Source organism: Symphalangus syndactylus, chromosome 11 (genome assembly GCF_028878055.3).
Source record: "Symphalangus syndactylus isolate Jambi chromosome 11, NHGRI_mSymSyn1-v2.1_pri, whole genome shotgun sequence".
NCBI lineage: Eukaryota > Metazoa > Chordata > Mammalia > Primates > Hylobatidae > Symphalangus > Symphalangus syndactylus.
In genome coordinates, this window is record NC_072433.2 from 69085646 (window position 1) to 69107404 (window position 21759).

A 21759-nucleotide genomic window follows, 5' to 3' on the forward strand; every position below is an offset into this window, starting at 1 on the left:
ATTAATGCAAGCTTTTAAATTCAACAAATATTTGCACCTACTACAGATGTGACATTGTGCTGAGCAGACCTTATTCTTCTTCTCAGGAGCTTATAATCTTAGAGGTGAAAAAGACAATGACTTACATATTTACCAGTGTGATGAAAATTAGAAAAGGGAAGAATAAGGTGTCCTTTAGAGGGTTAAAAAAGGTTTCTTCAAAGTAACAAATATTCTTCAGGCTGAGACCTGAAGAATTGGTCATAAGGAGGCCAAAAAACCAAACAATCCGATAAACAAAAAACAAAGAAAAAGTAAGGCAACAGAATTAAAAGTATTACAAATCAAAAGAATTAAAATGTAAAGAGCATAGGGTGGGGACGGGAGTGACAGAATACAAGATATATTAAGAAAAGTCAACAGGGCTGAATCACAGGGATTTCAAAGCGTGGCCTGAGATGATTTTATCATAGGATCAATATGAAGTTATCAGAAAGTTTTGAGAAAGTAAGCACATGATTATTAGATGTAATATTTTTAAATAGGTAACTCTGGTAGCTCTTTGAGAAAATGAAAAAGACAAGAGATAAGGCAAGAGAAGATGCCTTCTGGAGTAGCACAAGTGAAAAGTGGAGGAACTTGGGCAGTAGTGGAGAAGAAATGCAGATGGACTCAAAATGTATTTCAAAGTAAAAACTGCCAGGATTTGATGAAGGCCAATCAAAAGGGGGTTAGGAAGCAGGATTATCATGGATGGCTTCTGGATTTCTAGCATAAGCATTGCAGTAGTGCAATGAAATACAGGTAACAAGATATGAATCAAGTTTGAGGGAAGGAGTGAAAGGCATGGGAGAAGCGTAAGTTAATTTAGAATATGTAAAACATTCAGCAAGAATATTTACTAATAACTATTTTCAGAAGGTATTTCCAGAAAGGAAATTTCACACCCCCTAATTTGTTTAGTAGGTTTATTGACTTTGTGTGTTAAATTAATGTGTTCTAATGAGAACACATGGACACAGGGAGGGGAACATCACACACTGGGGCCCGTCAGAGGGCAGGGGACAAGGGGAGGAAGAGCATTAGGACAAATACCTAATGCATACAGGGCTTAAAACCTAAATGATGGGTTGGTAAGTGCAGCAAACCACCGTGGCACATGTATACCTATGTAACAAACCTACTCATTCTACATATGTATCCCAGAACTTAAGTAGTAAAAAAAATTTAAAAAAAAGTGTTCTAATATAAGTTCCTCTTTTATATATTTTTTCTGTATTACAGAAAAAACAATTGACTACCACCTTAGGTATGTAATTATAGCATCACCATTAGTAAACTATGAATAAGAATGTATGGTTTCTGTAACTCTTGCATATATTCTATTGTGGTAGCTACCATATTATATCGAGATTTTGTTTTCAGTCTGAAAATAACACTAAAGGGACAGGCCTGCTTTCTTCCTTTGTATATGTAGTGCTTAGCAGTGCCTGACATGAGATCAGTAGAAGCTGGCTGAACTTAATATATTATGGTGATATGTTTTGTTTCTGGCTAAAATAAATGGTATGTCATTTATAGAATTAATAAGTATCTTAAATCTAAAGTAGCTTGTGCTATTTTATGTCAAGTTAAGTGTATCAAGTTCTCAGAAGACAAAGTGACAGAAGTCAATGTAGTTGATACTTGCTTCACTATTTTCTAAACAGGCTTGGATAGTCTTAAAGGACATTAAAGTCCAATAAATTATACAACCTTTATGTTAACATTCAATGTCAAGTGATGAACATGAATCAATGGTGCTATTAAATATGAAATGTCAACTGTTTTTAGTATCATTTCATCTGAATAGTAATTTGACTACTGTAACATGCCCACATAATTCATTTTCAAGATCAAGTTCTAATATATGGTTGCCAATCACATATACCCATTAAGTCAACATGGTTTTAAACATCATTTTGAAAATGGAGCCATAAAATAATCATTTCTTTCATTGTGAAACCACTACTGATGAGTACTTAACTAGATAAGATTAGATGCACTGTTTAACAAAATAAAATTTAAGGCAAAAGGCATTAGTAGATACAAAGAAGGTCTTTACTCAATAATGAAAGGAACAATTTACAAGCAAGTTATAACAATCTTTAATCCATACAGCAATATAACTTCAAAATTCATCAAGCAAAACTGACAGAATTGCAAAGAGAAATGAACAAATCAATAATCACAGTGAGAGATTAGGAGACCTCCTAGAAACTGATTTATTAAATAGATTAAAAATCAGATTTTCCCACAATTCATTTAATGGACACTTATAAAACCCTGTATTCACAAATTAAAAATACACATTCTTTTCAAGCACTCTTTTAACCTGAGACTTGGCAAGTGCCAAGTTGAGTGTAGTGGAATGTAAGATACTATTTCTAAGTTTTTGGTAGTACCGAAAAAGAAAGAAATTATTATTTAACACTGTAAGGTAATATGTAGAATCAAGTATAATACAGAGTAGTAAAAACACAGCTATGGGGTAAAATCAATCATATGATGGCCTTTCTTACTCCTTAAATTGCATTAAGTGGAAAGTAAAGAGAAATATCTCTGAAGGAAATAAACAACATTCTAGTTGGAGGTGAAGTTATCATAAGCTGCAGTACATTTCATTGCGTTGGTAAAAATATTACATATTCTTTCTATGTTTGTGAGAAACTTGCATATTTATGCTTAAGCAGAGGCATTGCCACCTATCCTCCACACACTGACACCTTGATGCAGCTCAGGTCAGTTAAGTTGGTCATGAGGACAGGCTCAACCGTCTTCATATTACCCGGGAGAGTAGTGCTCTACTAAAGGCATAGATAGGTGAGAACACAGCTTATTGTAAGTGGTAGAGAATTCACAGAAAGGGGAAAACAACCACAGATTGGTTTAATTTCACGGGAGACAGTCTTGGTTAAGCGACATCTTGAAGAAAAGTTAAAGTGATGTAAAGGAATAAAAAACAATTCAGATTAGAAGAACAACACAAATATTCACAAAGGAAGCAATGATTTTGGAACTACGGAAGAAAGGAAACTGTTCTCTTCTTGGTAATTTGGGGAAAGTAGAGTTGGATTCACGGTATGAGCCCAATTACTGGGAATTGTTGAATACTATGACATATTTGATTCAATGAGTGATAGAGAATTATTACATCTTTCCAAGACATGAATCAACTCAATAACATGATGATAGTGATATTTCTCTGGCAGTAAAAAGAAGAGGAATAAGGGAAAATTGAAGGCAGAGAAACCAGCATTTAAAATGATGCAGACTGCCAGGTTAGGAAGAAAAGTAGACAGTAGAGATAGCGATACAGGGAAATGAAGGCAAATAGAAAAGAAGGTAAGAGAAATGATCAAGCCAGGTTTCAGACAATATAACATTATGGTTTTAAAAAAACGGAGGAAGAATAAGGATCCTATGTGACACTGGTCAGTTACTGAAACTCTACAATGGTTCCTTCTTCAGATAATGTGTGTATTAATAGCACCTGCCTTATAGAGTTGCTAGGGGATTAAAAGAGTTAATATAGATAAAGCAATTAGAACAATGTCTACCAAAAAGTAAGGTATCAATAAATATTGGCTGTTATTTTCATTACTTAGTTGAATTTGAGTTGATATACAATTAGAGGTATTTTAGAGATCAGTGAGAAACATACAACTGAAACATAGATGAAAAGACAAGGCTGGATAAATATCTTTGGTATTTTTGCCATCCTTGCCCACTGCCACTGTCAGAATCAAGTTTTTTCATCATCTTGTTGATGACTGTTACACAACCTCATTTGTTTTTTTTTCCTGTTTCTTCTCCCTCAGGTCTATCTTTTAGGCTGCCAACAGTTATCTTTTCATAAGCATAAATGTATTCAAATCACTTCTTCAACTGAAAACTTTAAAACAAATGAAGATACCTCACTTCCTATAGGAGAAAACACCAACTATTCAGAATAGTATAGTGTACATATTATAATCTTTTGAGTGTTTTTCTCTCCTTTGAGTCAATGAAGTTCTCAAGTGAAAGGGCTGTGCCTTATTACTCCTGGAATCTCTCGCACCTAGGTGCACAGTAGCTGTTATAAATGCATTCACTGAAAGCTGTATAAACATACAGAATCATAATTTTATGGTGCCAAACACTTGCAAAAAGTAGGTTTTTTTTTTGTTTTTGTTTTTGTTTGAGACAGAGTCTCGCTCTGTCGCCCAGGCTGGAGTGCAGTGGCGCAGTCTCGGCTCACTGCAAGCTCCGCCTCCCGGGTTCACGCCATTCTCCTGCCTCAGCCTCTCCGAGTAGCTGGGACTACAGGTGACCGCCACCACGCCCGGCTAATTTTTTGTATTTTTAGTAGAGATGGGGTTTCACTGCGGTCTCGATCTCCTGACCTCGTGATCCACCCGCCTCGGCCTCCCAAAGTGCTGGGATTACAAGCGTGAGCCACCGCGCCCGGCCAAAAAGTAGGTTTTCAAAAAAGAATTTTGAGGACGTAAACCAAACAAGTTTAGTAGTCAAGAAAGAATATAATTTCAGACTGCACATGGTGGCTCATGCCTGTAATTTGGCAATTTGGGAGGCCCAGATGGGAGGACTGCTTGCAACCAGTTCAGCCTCAGAAACAAAGTAAGACCCTAGTTCTACAAAACAAAATCAAAAACAAAACAAAACAAAACAAAAATTAGCTAGGCATGGTGGTGCATGCCTATAGTCCCAGCCACTAGGAACGCTGAGGTGGTGAATCACTGGAGCCCAGGAGGTCAAGACTGCAGTGAGCCATGACTGCGCCACTGCACTCAGCCTGAGTGGCACAGTAAGACCCTGTCTGGAAAAAAAAAAAAAAAAAAAAAAAGAAAGAAGATAATTTCAACTGGAAGATTAAAAATCTTGAATGATACACTGATCAACAATTTTTAGAGAGGAAAAGATACTGAATTTCAGTATCTAACAAAAAAAAATTAATTGCGGGCTTATATACCAGACACTGGCAGAATATAAATAAATAAGACAAGATTATAGTCCTAAAGGAATTAATATAGAGTGGGAACTGTATACAAACTAGTAAGAAGAGAGACTCACAAGAAGCCCATCATGGAAGTTTTCAGAATGCTTCTTGGAAATTATTCTTCTACAGCTTAGTGTTTAAGGTAAGAATTAACCAGGCAAAAATGGAATGCTTATTGTGAGGCTTCAGTGTGAAAGCTAGATTACAATATGTGAAGAATAAAGTAGGTTGCAAGGACACAGAGGAAATGGCTGTAGACCAATCATTTTAAAATGCTAGATAAGAAAGACAGTAAAGAAATCAAAAGGTAGTTAAAATGAACAAGACAGTAAAGTGGAAGTTTTGTCCAGATTTGGAAAGAGTGCAAGAGAAAGATAAATTAGGAGATCGCGGTCCCTAAGAAATATGAAGTTCTGAGCATAGTGCAAGAGGTATGTTAGGAAAGAAAGAGGGCACCTCTTCTGAAACAGTAAGGGGGATGAGATTATCATCACCTACTGGAGAAGAAAGCAGAAATGAGTTGAGGTGAAAGCAGTGTATCATGCATCTCATTCCAAATGTTCTCAGTTTTCTCTGTCAAGAGATACGAAGTTATCAGCTGTTATTGAGAGGAAATGGAATAGAGAGCATTTGGAAAGAAGATATTTGAAATAGATGCAGGAAAAGTTACCAATTGATGAGTGAAGAGCAGTACTGTCAAGGCATATACAGAGCCAAGTTTATGTTGCAAATGTACACCTAAAAGGAAAAAGTTTATTTGATGAAAAAATGTTCCTTAGTATGGAGGAGAAAGTGATAATAGATAAAAAGGCCAGATGTGAAAATTGATACTTTAATACTTTATATAGTACTATTTTATAAAGCAGTATTCATTAATTTTTATTTTAAAACTACCATCTTCAAACTACAAAATTCAGTGACTGATTAATCAATTTACCTACACAGTCCACATCAGCCACAATTTTCTAAGTCTGAACTTTGTTTTCAAGGAAAATAATATTGCAGATATTTAAGTTCTAGAGCAATTGCTAAAAATAATAAGCATACCTAACGGTAGAGAGAAAATGAAATAGTAAAAATTAATACTAAAAAAGGACAAAGATTAGATAGTATAAATGGAAAATAAAATGAAAGATAATTCAAAAATAACGATTTTTAAAAATTAAATATAAGTGGTCTAAACACTGCAATAAAAAGTAGATTTATAGTGGATTACAAAACCAGATCAATATATGCTGCTCCAAGAAACAACTTTACATATAAAGACAAATATAAGTTAACGTTAATGGCATAGAAAAGAATATACCTGCAAATATTATTTTAAGAAGCAGGGTCCTTCCTTCCTTCCTTCCTTCCTTCCTTCCTTCCTTCCTTCCTTCCTTCCTTCCTTCCTTCCTTCCTTCCCTCCCTCCCTCCCTCCTTCCTTCCTTCCCTCCTTGCCTCCTTCCCTCCTTCCTCCTTGCTTTCTTCTTTCTTTTCTTCCCTCTGTGGCCCAGGCTGGAGTACACTCGGCTCGCTGCAGACTCCCTGCGTCCGGCTCCTGTGATTCTCCTGCCCTGGCCTGCGGGCTGCCTGGGATTACCGGCGCGCGCCACCACCCCTCCCTGGTTTTTCTCCTTTGGCTGGAGGCGCGGTTTCGCCATGTCGGCCAGGGTGGTTTCCAGCTCCTGACCTCGAGTGGTCTGCCCTCCTCGGCCTCCCGAGGTGCTGGGACTGCAGACGGAGTCTCGCTCACTCGGTGCTCCGTGTTGCCCGGGCTGGAGTGCGGTGGCGTGGTCTTGGCTCGCTGCAGCCTCCGCCTCCCAGCCGCCTGCCTTGGCCTCCCAGGGTGCTGGGATTGCAGCCTCTGCCCGGGCCGCTGCCCCGTCTGGGAGGTGGGGAGCGTCTCTGCCCGGCCGCCCATCGTCTGGGTTGTGAGGAGCTCCTCTGCCCGGCCGCCCCGTCTGGGAGGTGAGGAGCGCCTCTGCCCGGCCGCCACCCCGTCTAGGAAGTGAGGAACGTCTCTGCCCGGCCGCCCATCGTCTGGGATGTGAGGAGCGCCTCTGCCCGGCCGCCCCATCTGGGATGTGAGGAGCACCTCTGCCCGGCCGCCCCGTCTGGGAAGTGAGGAGCGCCTCTGCCCGGCCGCCCCGTCTGGGAAGTGAGGAGCGCCTCTGCCCGGCCGCCCCTTCTGGGATGTGAGGAGCACCTCTGCCCGGCCACCCATTGTCTGGGATGTGAGGAGCGCCTCTGCCCGACCACCCATTGTCTGGGATGTGAGGAGCGCCTCTGCCCGGCCACCCATTGTCTGGGATGTGAGGAGCGCCTCTGCCCGGCCACCCATTGTCTGGGATGTGAGGAGCGCCTCTGCCCGGCCACCCCGTCTGGGATGTGGGGAGTGCCTCTGCCCGGCCGCCCCATCTGGGAGGTCTACCTTAGAGGCCAGAAGCAATGTGGTGGCTGGACATGGTGGCTCACGCCTGTAGTCCCAGTACTCTGGGAGGCCGAGGCGGGTTGATCACTTGAGGCTAGGAGTTCGAGACCAGCCTGGCCAACATGGCTAAACATGAAAAATACAACAGACCAACCAACCAACCAAGCGACAACAAAACAGGTCTACCCTGGAGTCATACTCTAATTTTTTCTATTTTCCTCCCTTTCTGATCCTTTATCCCACTTTATTTTTCTTCCTCTTCCTTCTCCTCCTTCTTTGTCAAATAGAGGATTGAGTTATTATCATTGATCCATACAAAGTCCCTCTCTCATTTATTTTCTTTAATTCCCACCTCCCATTTCTATTCCCCATCTTCCCATGTGCAACCTTCCTAATATGTTTGATATGCATCTTTTTGTTTGTATGTACTTTTAGAAAATGTTTATTGTTTTGTGTGCAAAAAAAAATTAATAATAATAATAAAAAAAGAAAATATATGAAGGGATTTATGGGTTAGTGATAACACCCCTCGCATAAAAGTGAGACTTTAGATCTAGTCCTGGCTTTGTTGCTAGCAGCTCTATGATTTGGGGCAAACTACTGAACTGTTCTTGTAACTATTTTATGGAAAAATCTAAAAGCCTGCGATACTGAGAAGAGCACTTCAGCTCTGGGGTTTCTTCCCCAAAATGCATACCCTCAATCTAATCAGGAGAAAACATCAGGCAAACCCAAAGGGAGGGACATTCTACAAAACAACTGACCAGTACTCTTCAAAAGTATCAAGGTCAGGAAAAAACAGAGAAAGACTTAGGAGCTGTCACAGATTGAAGGAAAGTAAGATGTGACAACTAAATGCCAGGTGGGACTTTGGATTGAATCCTGGAAGTAAAAAAGAACTTCAGTGGAAAACCTACTGAAATACGAGGACAGTTTGGAGTTGGCAGTATTGTACCAATGTTCCTTTCTGAGTTCTGATCATTGTAGCACGGTTATGTGGCTGTTAACCATGCTCAGGGGAGGCTATACGGGAACACTCTGTGCTATTTTTGCAACTCTTTTGTAAGTCCAAAATTATCCCCAAATAAAAACTTTAAAAAAAAAAAAAAGGAAGCAGGGTACTTGCATAAATATCAGATAAATTAGACTTCAGGACAAGGAATAACAGAAAAAAATACAGACAGTTTTAGAATAATAAGAGTAAACAGATCAAAATGACAAAACAATATTAAATGTTTTATATCTAACTAATAAGGTTTAAAGTGCATGAAACAAAGATTATCAGACTTGAAAAAGAAATAGACAAGTTTGCAATTATAGGTAGAGATTTGAACATTTCTCTCTCTCAACAACTGATAAAAGTAGACAGAAAATTAGTAAAAATATAAAATACTAGAACCAATCTCTACATCAACTAGATCTAGTTGAATTTACAAAATACTACACTCATAAATAGCAGAATATACATTCTTTTCAATGTGTATTCTTGAAGCATTCACCAAAATAGACATATGTTGTGCCATAAAACAAGTCTCAATATGTTATCTGACCATAATAAAATTAAACTAGTAATAAAAAACATAATGCACCTGAAAAATCTCCAATCATTTGGAATTAAAAAACACTCTTCTAAACAACATATAGGTAAAAGACAAAATTGCATGGGAAATTTAAAAAAATTGTAATGAGTAATAATGAAAATATATCAAAATTTGTGGGGTAAAGCTAAATACTGGCAGAATGAGTATTACTCTGACAGTAAAACCAGAAAAGGAAATATAAGAAAAGAAAACACAGATCAACATCCCTCATAAATGTAGACACAAATATCTTTAACAAAATACGAATTTAGAATCCAACAACATATATTTAATAAGAAGGATAGCAGGGTTCTGTTACGCCATGTAAGAACTTGGAAGTCACCACCCTGACCTAATAAAAAGTAAAAAGCTGAACAAATTGAAAACCCAACAACCCTGTCTTAGATCCAGAGGACAGATGAGGTCACAAGGCAAACCACTGCCCCCAAAACTGGAGAGACAAACAGGCAGATACAGACAGGCAATTTACCTGAGCAAAACTCATGAGAACAAACAACCCCTGGAACCAGTGCTGGGTTAGGAAAACCTAACCTGTAACTGATTAACTGCTGGAGATTCATTGTAGACAAATCTGAGAGTCAATAATTCTAGGGTAACTCAGTCATAGGGGGATCTCTAAACGCTTGTGTTTTTGTCTCTGGGGACTGGACACGGTTCTCAACAGTAAATACTGGAGAGTACTCTCCTTGCTTCTGGCAAGGGGAAAGGAAAAAGAACCATTCTGAAATACTCCAGAGCATTCTGTCCTTAACAAGGCCTGCCCTCAAGAGAAACTAACCGGAGCCTCACCTGCTATGGTTTTATCAGAGCCTAACTGCCTAAGGTAACAAAAATACTCAAATCCAGCCCACTCTAGCCGATCTTTCCCACCTATGGAGTGGCGTGAAGTCAACAGAGAAGCACTTGTAAATTTCACAGTCCACAGGCACAGGCTCACTAAAACACTGAGTCCTAATTAATCATAAGACTATGAAGAACATTTCCCCTCTCTTAACAAGTTACCACCACATTACTGAAAGCCTATGTACAGCAGTTCCTTTTACCCAGGATATCACGTCCAGCTATCAAGAAAGAATCACAAGGCACACTAAAAAGCAAAAACCACAGTTTGAAAAGACAGAACAAGCACCAGAATCAGACTCAGATAAGGCAGCGATGTTGGAATATCAGACTGGGAATTTAAAACAACTATGATTAATATGCAAAGAACTCTAACGGATAATGCAAACAAAATGCAAGAACATACGGACAATGTAAGGAGAAAGAAGAAAATTCTATGAAAGAATAAAAAAGAAATGCTAGAGATCAAAAACACTGTTACAAAAATAAAGAATGCCTTTGATGATTTTATTACTAGATGAGATATGACTGAAGAAACAGTCTCTGAGCTTGAGGATATGGCAATAGAAATTTCAAAACAGGAAAGTCAAGAGAAAAAAGACTTAAGAAACACAACAGAATATCCAAGAACTGTGGAACAACTACAAGAAGTGTAAATATGTGTAATGGAGATACAACAAGAATAAAGAGAGAAAGGAACAGAAGCAATAATGACTGAGAATTTCTCCAAATTAATGTCAGACACAAGGCCACAGAACCAGGAAGCACAGAGAACATTAAGTGGGATAAATGCTCAAAACAAAGCAAAATCCCATCTAGGCATGTCATAACTAGATTGCAGAAAGTAGAAGATAAAGAAAAAATCCTGAAAGAAGCCAGAGATATGCACACACACACACACACACCCCTTACTGATGGAGAAACAAAGTTAAAAATTACATCTGAATTATCAGAAACCATGCAATCAAGAAGTGAGTGATGATAAGTAATTACAGTAAGGTGTCAGGATACAAGGTTGATATACAAAAGCCAATTGATTTTCTATAAACCACCAAAGAACAAACAAAATTTGACATAAAAAACACAGTACTATTTACATTATTACCCCAAAAGATGAAATACTTAGGTATAAATCTAATAAAATTATGTATAACATTTTATATGAGGAAAGCTACAAAATGCTGACGTGAAAGAAATGAAAGAACTAAATAAATGGAGAGATATTCTATGTTCATGAACAGGAAGACTCAATATCTCAACATTGTCAAGATGTCAGTTCTTCCTAATGTGACCTATAGATTCAATACAATCCCAATAAAAATACAACCAATTTATTTCGTCACTATTGATGAACAAATTGTAAAGTTTATAGAATAGGTAAAAGACCCAAAATAGCCAACACAATAAAAAAGGAGAACAAATTTGGAGGACTGACTATAAGGCAACAGTAATCAAGATAATATGGTATTGGCAGGAAAAAATAGACAAATAGGTCAATGGAACAGAAGAGAGAGCCCAGAAATAGACCCATATAAATATAGTCAACTGAATTTTGACAAGACAGCAAAGGTACTAGAATGGAGAAAAGACAGCCTTTTCAACAAGTATTGCTAGAAAACAGGGATATCCACAAGCAGAAAAAGAAAAATGAATCTAAACACAGACCTTACACCCTTTAGAAAAATTACGTCAAAATGGACCACAGACATACACGTAAAATACAAAACTATAAAACTTCTAGATAATAACATACAATAAAATCAAGATGACCTTTAAGATACAATACCAAAGGCATGATTCCATGAAAAAAAATTATAACATGGACTTCATTAGAATTAAAAAACTTCTGCTCTGTAAAATACATTGTCAAGAGAATAAGAAGACAAGCCACAGACTGGGATAAAATATTTGCAAAAGACATATCTGATAAAGAACTGTTACAAAAATATACAAATAACTTTTAAAAATGCAATAATAATAAACAGCCCAATAAAAATGGACCAAGGACCCAAACAGACGTCTCAGCAAAGGAGATATACAGATGGCAAATGAGCATATGAAAAGAGGTCCTACATAGTATGTTATTGGGGAAATGCAAATTAAAACAATGAGATTCCATTACATGCATATTAGAATGGCCAATATGTAGATCAATTACAACATAAATGCTGGTAAGGATATGGTGCAACAGGAACTCTACTTCAAAATGCAGAAGACACAACCACTTTGGAAGAAAATCTGGTAACTTCTTTTTTTAACTTTTATTTTAAGCTCAGGGTACACATACAGACAGGTTTGTTAGATAGGTAAACTTGTGTCATGGGGGTTCGTTGTACGAGTTATTTCATCACCCAGGTATTAAGCCTAGTACCTCTTATTTTTCCTGATCCCCTTTCTCCTCCCAACCTCCACCCGCCTGATAGGCCCCAGTAACTTCTTAAAAAACTAAATGTATTCTTAAAAAACTAAATATATTCTTAAAATAAGATTCAGCAGTTTCTCTTCTTGGTATTTAGCCAAAGGAGTGGAAAACCATGTCCATACAAAAGCTTGCACATAGATGTTTACAGTAGCTTTATTCACAATTGCCAAAACTTGGAAGCAAACAAGATCTTTTTAAAAACTTCACCTATGTGCTTAACTCTATCACAGGACAGGAAAAATTACCTTATTTTCAGATATTGTGGTACTGAAACAGTATGTGTTACTGTATCTTAAAAATATTGTACTTTGGGAGGCCAAGGCAGGCGGATCATGAGGTCAGGAGATCGAGACCATCCTGGCTAACATGATGAAACACCATCTCTACTAATAATACAAAAAATTAGCAGGGTGTGGTGGTGCTCACTTGTAATCCCAGCTACTCAGGAGGCTGAGGCAGGAGAATTGCTTGAACCCAGGAGGCAGAGGTTGCAGTGAGCCGAGATCGCAACACTGCACTCCAGCCTGGGCAACAGAGCAAGACTCTGTCTCAAAAAAAAAAAAAAAACTGTAGCAATTGATTTCTATTTTAGGAAAGATTAGATTCATTTTCTAAAAGGAATTTTGAAACATTTTAAAATTTCGTTTGTTGACTTTCTCCAAAAAAGTGAGGGATTGTGATTAATATCCTTAACATGCTCTGATCTCACTGGGCTTGTCTGACTTTATTGCTTAATAAAATCCAAATTTTATTGGGGGATTTCTATGATGAACATCTAAAGGTTAACTTACCTAAAAATCTTCTTAACTATTGATGACCTATTTTTCTTCTTATGGGGATCGGGGCTTTTAGTTGGACTGAAGACAGTGCTGATGAGACCCGAGACAATTCTCATACGAATTTGTCAGTTCTGCAACTAGGCCACAGGTGGCATCCTTAACTCTAGAAAGACATTTTGAAATTTCAGTGACCATCATGAGAAACAGGAGACAGCTTATTTGGGATTAAAAAACCCATAATCACTGAATAGAGACATACCTCACTTTATTGCACTTCACAGATACTGTGGTTGTTTTTGTTGTTATTGTTTGTTTTTACAAATTCAAGGTTTGTGGCAACTACGCCTTGAGCAAGTCTCCATTCATCATTTATCCAACAGCATGTGCTCATTTCAGGTCTCTGTCACATTTGGTAATTCTCGTAATACTTTTTCATTATCATTATATCTGTTATGATTATCTGTTATCAGTGATCTCAGATGTTACTATTGTAGGGCACCGTGAACCACACCCATACAAGACAAACATAATCCATAGATGGGTGTGTTCTGAGTGCTTTACCTACTGGCTGTTCCCTGTCTCTGTCCCTCTCCTCAGGCTTCCCTATTCCCTGGGACAACAATATTGAAATTAGGCCAACTAATAAGACTATAACAGCCTCTAAGTGTTCAAGTAAAAGGAAAAAGTTGTACATCTCCCATTTTAAATCAAAAGCTAAAAATGACAATAATATTAAAATTAGGCCAATTAATAACCCTATAATGGCCCCTAAGTGTTTCAAGTAAAAGGAAAAAGTTGCACATCTCTCACTTTAAATCAAAAGCTAAAAATGATCAAGTCAGTGAGTAAGGCATGTCAAAAGCCAAGACAGGCCGAAAGCTAGGCCTCTTGTACCAAACAGTCAAGTTGTGAACGCAAAAGAAAAGTTCTTGAAGGAAATTAAAAGTGCTGCTCCAGTGAAACACAGATGATAAGAAAGCAAAACAGCCTTAGTGTTTATATGGAGAAAGTTTTAGTGATGTGGAGAGAAGATCAAACCAGCCACAACATTTCCTTAAGCTAAAGCCAAATACAGAGCAAGGCCCTAAGTCTCTTCAATTGAGAGGTAAGAGAGCGGCAGACAAAAAGTCTGATGTTGGCAGAAATTGGTTCATGAAGTTTAAGGAAGGAAGTTGTCTTCAGAACAAAACGGTGCACGGTGAAGCAGTAAGTGCTGATGTAGAAGCTGCACCAAGTTATCCAGAAGATCTAGCTAAGATCACTGATTATGGTGATTATACCAAACAACAGATTTTCAGGGTAGATGAAACAGCCTTCTATTGAAAGATGCCATCTAGAACTTTCATAGCTAGAGAGCAGAAGTCAATGCATGCTTTCAAATATTCAAAGGCTGACTCTCTTGTTAGGAGCTAATGCAGTTGGGGGCTTTAAGCTGAAGCCAATGCTCATTTACCATTCTGAAAATCCTATGGCCCTTCAGAATTACACTAAATCTACTCTGCCTGTGTTCTATAAATGGAACAACAAAGCCTGGGTGACAGCACATCTGTTCACAGCATAGTTTACCGAATATTTGAAGCCCACTGTTGAGACCTGCTACACAGAAGTCCTCTGCAGTTCATTGACAATATATCTAGTCACCCAAGAGCTCTGATGAAGATATACAAGGAGACTGATGTTGTTTTCCTGACTGCAAACACAACATCCATTCTGCAGCCCATGGATCATGGCATAACTTTGACTTCCAAGACTTATCATTTAAGAAATATATTTCATAAGGCTTTAACTGCCACAAACAGTGAATCCTTCGATGGGTCTGGAAAAAGTAAATAGAAAACCTTCTGGAAAGAATTCATTATTCTAGATGCTATTAAGAACATTCGTGATTCCTGGGAGGACATTAAAATAGTAACATAAACTAGAGTTTGGAAGTAGTTGATTCCAACCCTTGTGAATGACTTTAAGGGGTTCAAGACTTGAGTGGAAGAAGTCACTGCAAATGTAGTGGAAATGGAGGGAGAACAAGAATTACAAGTGGAGCCTGAAGATGTGACTGAATTGCTGCCAATCTCATGATCAAACTTGACAGATGAGTTGTTTCTGATGGATGAGAAAAGAGAGTGGTTTCTTGAGATAGAATCTACTCCTGGTGAAGATGCTATGAACGCTGCTGAAACGATTACAAAAGATTTAGAATATTACATAAACTGAGTTGATAAGGCAGTGGCAAGGTTTAAGACTAAAACTGACTCCAATTTTGAAGTTCTACTGTGGGTCAAATGCCACCAAACAGTATTGTATGCTATTGAGAAATCATTTGTGAAAGGAAAAGTCATTCAATGTGGCAAACTTCATTGTTGTCTTATTTTAAGAAACTGCCACAGCCACCCCAGCATTCAGCAACTACCACTCTAATCAGTCAGCTGCCATCAATATCAAGGCAAGACCCTCCAACAGCAAAAAGATTATGACTCACTGAAGGCTCAGAGAATTGTTGGCATTTCTTAGCAATAATTTTTTTTATTATACTTTAAGTTCTGGGATACATGTACAGAACGTGCAGGTTTGTTACATAGGTATACATGTGCCATGGAAGTTTGCTGCACCCGTCAACCCGTCATCTACATTAGGTATTTCTCCTAATGCTATCCCTCCCATAGCCCCCCACCCCCTGACAGGCCCCAGTGTGTGATGTTCCTCTCCCTGTGTCCTTGTGTTCTCATTGTTCAACTCTCACTTATGAGTGAGAACATGTGGTGTTTGGTTTTCTGTTCCTGTGTTAGTTTGCTGAGAGTGATGGTTTCCAGCTTCATCCATGTCCCTGCAAAGGACATGAACTCACCCTTTTTTATGGCTGCATAGTATTCCATGGTGTATATGTGCCACATTTTCTTTATCCAGTGTATCATTGATGGACATTTGGGTTGGTTCCAAGTCTTTGCTATTGTGAATAGTGCCACAATAAACATACGTGTGCATGTATCTTTATAGTAGCATGATTTATGATCCTTTGGGTATAGAGCCAGTAATGGGATTGCTGGGACAAATGGTATTTCTGGTTCTAGATCCTTGAGGAATCGCCACACTGTCTTCCACAATGGTTGAACTGATTTATACTCCTACCAACAGTGTAAAAGCGTTCTTATTTCTCCACATCCTCTCCAGCATCTGTTGTTTCCTGACTTTTTAGTGATAGCCATTCTAACTGGCATGAGATAGTATCTCATTGTGGTTTTGATTTGCATTTCTCTAATGACCAGTGATGATAAGCTTTTTTTCATATGTTTGTTGGCTGCATAAATGTCTTCTTTTGAGAAATGTCTATTCATATCCTTTGCCCACTTTTTCATGGGGTTGTTTTTTTCTCATAAATTTGATTAAGTTCTTTGTAGATTCTGGAACTAAGGTATGTACATTGTTTCTTTAGGTATAATGCTATTGCACGCTTAATAGAATATAGTATAATGTAAATATAATTTTTATATGCCCTATAAAAGAAACCAAAATATGTGTGTGACTCAGTTTATGGCAATATTCGCTTTATTGTGGTGCTCTGAAACCAAACTGCAGTGTCTCCGATTTGCACCTATAAATCACTCAAAAAGCATGACATGAAATGTAACTCCATTCAATATTAAGGGTTAAATATTAGAATTCCTGGAAGTCCTTAGGCAGAGCAACTGGGCAACAGAAAGTTAAAAAAAAAAAAAGGTATACAAATAAGAAAATAAATCAAACTATCTCTCTATGCAAACAATATGATTCTACAGCTAGAAAACCTTAAAGACCCTGCCAAAAGTTTCCTGGAGGTGATAAACCACATCAGTACAGTTTCAGGATGTCAATTCAATGGAAAACAAATCAGCAGCATTTCTATATACCAATCATGTTCAAGCTGAGAGCCAAACCAAGAATGCAATCCCATTTACTATAGCCTCAGAAAAAAATAAAATACCTAGGAATATATCTAACCAAGTAGGTGAAAGATCTCTACAAGGAGAACTACAAAATACTGATAACAGAAGTCATAGAAGACACAAACAAACGTAAAAACATCTCATGCTCACAGATTGGAAGAATCAATATTATTAAAATGGCTATACTGCCTAAGGCACTCTATAGATTCAATGCGATTCACACCAAACTACCAATCTCATTTTTCACAGAACTAGAACAAATGATTCTAAAATTCATATAGGACAAAAAAGAGCCCAAATAGCCAAAGCAATCCTAAGTGAAATAAAACAAAGCCAGAGACATCACATTACCTGACTTCAAACTATACTATAAGGCTACAATAAGCCAAAACAGCATGGTACGGGTCCAAAAAGAGACATATAGACTAATGGAACAGCATGGAGAACCCAGAAATAAAGCTGCACACCTACAGCCATCTGATCTTTGACAAAGTAGACAAAAATACTAAATGGGAAAAGGACTCCCTGTTCAATAAATGGTACTGGGATAGTTGGCTAGCCATATGTGGAAGAATGAAACTGGGCCCCTACCTTTCACCATATACAAAAAATAACTCAAAATAAAGTACAGGTTTCAATGTAAAACCTCCAACTATAAGAATCCTAGGAAAAAAGCTAAGAAACACCATTCTGGACTTCGTCCATGGCAAAGAACTACAACTAAGTCCTCAAAAGCAATTGCAACAAAAACAAAAATTGACAAGTGGAACCTAATTCAACTAAAGAGGTTCTGCACAGCAAAGAAACTATCAACACAGTAAACAACCTACAGAATGGGAGAAAGTATTCACAAACTCTGCATTCAACAAAGGTCTAATATCCAGAATCCATAAATACCTTAAATGAACAAGCAAAAAACATACAGCCTCATTAAAATATGGGCAAAAGACATGAACAGACACTTCTCAAAAGAAGACATACAAGCGGCCAACAAACACATGAAAAAATGCTCCACATCACTCATCATCAGAGAAATGCAAATCAAGACCACAATGAGATACCATCTCACACCAGTGAGAATGGCAATTATTTAAAAAGTCAAAAAAACAAAAACATGTTGGTAAGGCTGTGAAGAAAAGAGAATGCTTATACACTGTCAGTGGGAATGTAATTTAGTTCGGCCACCGTGGAAAGCAGTTTGGAGATTTCTCAAAGAACTCAGAACTCTCGTTCAACCCAGCAATCCCATTAGTTGGCATAAAACCAAAAGTCAATAAATCATTCTACCAAAAAGACACATACACTCACATGTTCATAGCACCACTATTCACAATAGCAAAGACATGGTATCAACCTAGGTGTCAATCAACAGTGGACTGGATAAAGAAAATAGATGCATAATATTCCATGGTGTATATACATGGTATATATTCCATATACACCATGGAATACTATACATCCATAAAAAAGAACAAAGTCATGGTGATATGGTTTGGTGCTGTGTCCTCACCCAAATCTCATCTGGAATTGTAATCCTCATAATCCCCATGTGTCGAGGGAAGGACCAGGTGGGAGGTGATTGGATCATGGGGGCAGCTTCCCCCATGCTGTTCTTGTGATAGTGAGTTCTCATGAAATCTGATGGTTTTTATAAGTATTTGACAGTTCCTCTTTCTTTCTTTCTTTCTTTTTTTTTTTTTTTTGTGAGACAGAGTCTGGCTCTGTTGGCCAGGCTGGAGTGCAGTGGCACAATCTCGACTCACTGCAACCTCTGCCTCCTGGGTTCAAGCAATTCTCCTGCTTCAGCCTCCCGAGTAGCTGGGATTACAGGTGTGTGCCACCATGCCCGTTTAATTTTTGTATTTTTAGTAGAGATGGGGTTTCGCCATGTTGGCCAGGGTGGTCTCGAACTCCTGACCTCAGGTAATCTGCCTGCCTCAGCCTCCCAAAGTACTGGGATTACAGGTGTGAGCCACCTTGCCTGGCCAACATGTTCATACTCTCTTCTACAGCCTTCTGAAGAAGGTGCCTACTTCCCCTTCCACCATGACTGTAAGTTTCCTGAGTCCTCCCCAGCCATACGGAACTGTAAGTCAATTAAAACTCCTTTGCTTATAAATTACCCAGTCTCAGGTAGTATCTCTGTAGCAGTGTAAGAACAGACTAATACACATGTCCTTTGCAGCAACATGGATGCAGCTGGAAGCCATTATTTTAAGCAAATTAATTCAGGAACAGAAAACCAAATATCACATGTTCTCATTCAGAATTGGGGGCTAAACAATGGGTACTCATGATCATAACGATGCCAGCAATAGACACTGAAGACTACTAGAGGGGAGAGGAAGAGAGAGAATAAGGGTTGAAAAACTCACTATTGGGAACTATGCTCAGTACCTGGGTGATGAGATCATTCCTACCCTAAACCTCAGCATCATGCAATGCATCCAGGTAACAAACCTACATATGTATCCTCTGAATCTAAAATAAAAGTTGGAAAAAAAGAATTCCTATCACAGTGATTATGGATACTCATGTATAGCTTCAACTATACATGCTATATCCTACAAATAGTAGGCATTCAATAATTATTTGCTAAATGAAAGAATGAAGAAACAAATGTCATTTAAAACAAGACATCCAAATTACTAATTTTTTTCTACCCTTTAAATCAAATATAACTACTCTACTAAGTATATCTAGAGTTTTCCAAAACAATGTAATATAAATAAAATGGATATGCTTGCTGTGCAATACTGAAATAAACAATATATAATTATAAACAATAATCTACTTATATGCTCAAACACTGACTCTATCTTCATGATGCAATTCTTTCTCTTCACAAAAACACCAAACTTCCACCTTTCTTTCTTTCTTTTTTTTTTTCTTTGAGACGGAGTCTCGCTCTGTCGCCCAGGCTGGAGTGCAGTGGCGGGATCTCGGCTCACTGCAAGCTCCGCCTCCCGGGTTCACAACATTCTCCTGCCTCAGCCTCCCGAGTAGCTGGCACTACAGGCACGCGCCATCACACCCGGCTACTTTTTGTATTTTTAGTAGAGACGGGGTTTCACCATCCTGGCCAGGCTAGTCTTGAACTCCTGACCTCGTGATCCACCTGCCTCAGCCTCCCAAAGTGCTTGGATTACAGGCGTAAGCCACCGCGCCTGGACCACGTTTATTTCTTATTGTCAAGTGAAGCCTCTTTGACTCTGGAAGGCAATCGGGCATCTTTTTATTGACCAGCTGTATAACCGGGCACCCTGTAATGTATTTCAGGACAAGAAATGAGCAGGTCTGTCTCTTGAACTTTGCCTAAACATGTATTAAGTCTAACTTACATTCTTTGGAGAAATAGTACAACTCATTTTGATGATTCCACAGGAAGACATAAGAGGAAGGAATGCTTAAAAGGAATCATTGTGGTTTTGTTTGTTTTTGCAGGGGGAGAACAAAACTAAGAGTAAATGTGCTGATAGCCTAACTGTTCAAAGGGGGAAAAAAAACAAAAATAAAAACAATAATGTCACTGATTTAGCGAACAAAGAAAGGAATATGGTAGAGACTGGATGCTCACTAAACCTGTTTTTGCTTCTCAGACACACAGCCAAACTACATTTCCCAGCCCTCCTTTATGTGAGCAGAGGTCATGTGACTGAATTATGGCAAATATGTACAAAGTGGGTGGAAGTGATAACAAGGTGCTTCTAAGTTTGGCCCATGAAACCTCACACACAATCCCCCATATATTATGCTCTGCTGTTCTCTACATATGGACTGAATACAGAGGAGGATAAGGCCCAACATATGGTAGGACTATGTGAAGGAAGGAGTATGAGACTCTCACTGACTGTATAAAGTAGAGCCACCCACCTCTTCTATCCATCATCACTCATCTACACTTTAGGGTGGCCAGCTTTAACAAATAATAAATATACAGAGAGCATAGCTGAATTTGAATTTCAGATAAACACATACTTTTTTAGTATAAATATGCCTTATACAGTATTAAAGACATACCTATGTATGTGTGCAATATTTAGGATATACTTAAAAATTGTTTATTGCTTATTTGAAATTCAAATTTAACTGGGCATCTTGTATTTTATCTGGCAATCCTATCCATAGTAGACTGTGACATAAGGTCAGAAATATACTTTTATTGTATTAAGGCACTGAAATTTGGGATTTTTTTTACAACCACTTCCCTACTTGACTAATAAAAAACATACAAATACTATTTTAAGGAACAGTAATAGAAATAATTAGTAGTAGTAATACTAACAATAGTAATAAAAATAATTCGTTGTGTGAATAAAGTCTGAAAATATCACCACATAGTTGATTTGTGGTCAAGCTGATAACAAACCAAGTTCTTCTGCCTCTCAGGCACAGTATACACAACAACTGAGATTCATGGAATTCATATACACTTGTTGATTACATATTAGGTGTGATATACTCTGGGATATATATACAATGAACAAGACACATTTTGTGCTTTCAGGGGCATAGCAGGTCAGCTTAGACAAGTACTAACCCTTGCATAATACAAAAAACAATATATGGCAAATTAAAAGGGAAAACTGTGTTAATAAACAATCTTTAATTCTGATACCACAAAAGTTGTTACAGAAGTGGCATGAAGAGAAAAGCTGATTTATAAAAAGGCAGACAGAGTATTTTAGTTTTAATTTCTTTGTCATAGGCCTTTGCTCCCAGAATCCAATGTCCACTCCATTCTTGGTGAGCTAGACAGATGAAATTTCC

The 21759-nt window shown here is 38.1% G+C and overlaps 1 protein-coding gene across 28 annotated transcripts in view; it reads right to left on the reverse strand.

Annotated features, from left to right (window-relative positions):
- SSBP2 (single stranded DNA binding protein 2) overlaps positions 1-21759 on the reverse strand; it is a 325064-nt gene that overhangs the window by 106064 nt on the left and 197241 nt on the right. Inside the window, exon 6 of one of the 28 annotated variants that reach the window (XM_063612203.1) lies at positions 13085-13235. The exons of the other annotated variants lie outside the window; for them this stretch is intronic. The gene's annotated coding sequence lies outside the window, so the exon portion shown is untranslated. The remainder of the gene's footprint in view (positions 1-13084; positions 13236-21759) is intronic. 28 annotated transcript variants of the gene reach the window in all.